We start from the raw sequence: 3,525 nt of genomic DNA on the forward strand, positions 1-3,525 counted from the left end.
CGACGCATGATCTAGAACTGGGAGCAGTCGTGTTTGCATTGAAGATGTGGAGACACTACTTGTATGGGGTTAAATTCACTGTGTTTACTGATCATAAAAGCCTTCAACATATTTTTGATCAGAAACAATTGAACATGAGGCAACGTAGATGGGTCGAGTTAATAAAAGACTATGATTGTGAAATTCGTTATCATCCCGGGAAAGCGAATGTGGTGGCTGACGCACTAAGCAGAAAGGAACGAGAACCAATTCGAGTACGAGCGATGAACATAAAAATTCGCATGAATCTCAACTCACAAATCAAAGAAGTTCAACGAGAAGCACTTACTAAAGAAAATATAGGAAATGAAATAATGAAGAAGTATGCGAAGCAACTCGTTATGCGGGAAGATGGAATTCGATATTTTGCAAATCGTATTTGGGTACCGAAGTTGGGTGGATTAAGGAAGTTGATATTGAACGAGGCACATAAGACAAGATATTCGATACATCCTGGAGTTGGAAAGATGTACCAAGATCTTAAGACGCATTATTGGTGGCCTAATTTGAAGACAGACGTTGCAACATATGTTGGGGAATGTTTAACTTGTTCCAAAGTCAAAGCAGAACACCAGAAGCCGTCAGGGTTACTTCAACAACCAGAAATTCCAGAATGGAAATGGGACGGTATTACCATGGATTTCATCACGAAGTTACCAAAGACTGCCTGGGGATACGACACCATTTGGGTAATTGTTGATCGTCTTACCAAATCTGCACATTTCTTGCCTATAAAGGAAACAGATAGAATGGAGAAATTATTACGATTGTATATAAAGGAAGTTGTTTCAAGGCATGGAATACCTATTTCCATTATATCTGATCGTGATAGTAGATTTACCTCAAAGTTCTGGCAATCACTACAGGAGGCACTAGGAACTCGTTTGGATATGAGTACCGCATATCATCCACAAACCGATGGACAGAGTGAAAGAACGATTCAGACTCTCGAAGACATGCTCAGGGCATGTGTGATCGATTTTGGAAACGGATGGGATAAATATCTACCGTTAGCAGAATTCTCGTATAATAATAGTTATCATGCGAGCATTGGAGCTGCGCCATTCGAAGCATTGTACGGAAGGAAGTGTAGATCTCCTATCTGTTGGAATGAAGTAGGAGATCGACATTTAACTGGTCCCGAGATCATACATGAAACGACCGAGAAGATAGTACAAATCAAGGAGAGATTGAAAACAGCCCGTAGTCGCCAAAAGAGCTACGCCGATGTTCGAAGGAAACCATTAGAGTTTCAGATCGGTGACATGGTTATGCTAAAGGTGTCACCTTGGAAAGGTGTGATACGTTTCGGCAAAAGGGGTAAACTAAACCCAAGATATGTAGGTCCGTTCAAGATTATCGAACGCATTGGACCGGTAGCTTATCGACTCGAGTTACCGCAACAACTCGCCGGAGTACATAATACCTTTCACGTCTCAAACCTTAAGAAGTGTCTTGCAAAGGAAGACCTCACCATTCTTCTTGAAGAAATCCATGTCGACGAGAAACTACAATTCGTCGAAGAACCAATTGAAATCATGGACCGTGAAGTTAAACAGCTCAAACAGAGCAATATACCGATTGTTAAGGTTCGTTGGAATGCTAGAAGAGGTCCCGAGTTTACTTGGGAACGAGAGGATCAGATGAAACGAAAGTATCCGCATTTGTTTCTCGATGACGCAAAATAGGTACAATTTTAAAATTTCGGGACGAAATTTATTTAACGGGGAGGTAATGTAACGACCCGCACTTTTTCGATCATTCTATACTTATAAGATTAATATTTACATAAATTAAACCTTGCCAACATGATAAGCAATCCAAATTGTCGAGACTTATATTTCCGAAAAGAGTTTTACACAACGTTTGACCGTCTAGTTTGACCGATGATATCACGAACTATACAATATATGATAATTATACGTTTGTGTATATATATGTATATATACATATTTAACATGATTAATGAATGTTTTAATATCTCATTTTGTATTAATAACAACAAGTTATATGTGTATTTTGAAACTACTAACTTAAGTTTTCAAAACGATAACTATACGTAACGTTATTTGACATAAATACTTAAGACATATAATGTTTATACATATATTGTATAAGTAATGTATTTAATCACTTTTAAAGACTTAAATACATAAAACCATATAAGTGTATTCACAAAAGATAGCTATATTTGAATCCTCATTCCATTTTTCACAAAATTTCTATACGTATACCTAGAGTATTTGTACTCGTATCATACCAAGCTCCTATACGTATTTACTAATAGTAAATACACATCAAAATCACCACCTAACCAGCCATTATTCATGCCATGAGGGCTAGGTAATTGATTTTGGAAGCTTATTGACTAATTACACAAAAGAACAACTTGAAATCTTGTCATGGATACCCCATGAAACACGTTTTTTGTAGCTTATATACATGAGCATTTTTGATTCATTTTACCTTAAATTCTCTAGCAAAACACACACATACTTTAAAGCCTTAAAACCCTTAATCAATTCAGCAAAGTTTCCAAGAAGATCTAGCTTCAAAAACCATACTAAAACACCATAAGAAAACCATACAAAAACACTTCAAGAAAACCTTCCAAGAACACCAACTTACTTCCAATCTTTCATCCACTTCCATCACCCTTTTTATTCTAGCTTCTTACTTCTCTTTTACAGCAACTTTATCCAAGGAACCTGAGGTAGAATCTATGTTCATAACCTTATTCGATTCATATATATATAGCTATCTTATTTTGTGGTACAAAAGTTTAACAACAAGAACATAGTTTGAATGTTTTCAAACTTGTTTGCAAACTAAATAGATCCTTCTAACTTAACTTTTAAAATACTTCAAGACATGTAATATAACTTATTTATATGTTAATTTAACAAGGTAAAACTTGGTTTTTCAAAGTATAAGTATTTTTGGAAAAATGGTCATTAAATGATTTTGTTGTAACAAAAATGTTTAACTTCATATGTTTCACTAAACTTTCACCTATGTCGTATGATTTTGAATACAAACCAAGGTATTTACAGTTCATAGTCTTAAAGAAGAACTCGATCCAAGAAGATGGCAATTTGAATCAACGAAAACGGACTTGTAACGAAGAAACTATGACCGAAACAAAATTGGCTATCCTAGACATTTTCAACTTCGGGATTCATTGGAAAAATTTACATAAAATCACATACTTCTAAGATAACATGATATTTTATATATATGTACTCATAATTCAATTTCATATGGTTCAGGATCACCCGTAAGCAACACGAGAAGATTAATCATAAGATCCCATGATTGTACGCAACACGTCATTTGACAACACCGGTACTTTATGTACGCAACACGTCATTTGACAACACCGGTACCATGGGTCAAGATTAATCTCGACCAATACATTTATGATGGGGTTTTACGGGAGTTTTATTTATTTCGTTGGGGGTTGTATTTATTCATTGCGGGTATATT

The sequence above is a fragment of the Rutidosis leptorrhynchoides genome, chromosome 4, assembly GCF_046630445.1.
Source record: "Rutidosis leptorrhynchoides isolate AG116_Rl617_1_P2 chromosome 4, CSIRO_AGI_Rlap_v1, whole genome shotgun sequence".
In the NCBI taxonomy this organism is placed as follows: Eukaryota; Viridiplantae; Streptophyta; class Magnoliopsida; order Asterales; family Asteraceae; genus Rutidosis; species Rutidosis leptorrhynchoides.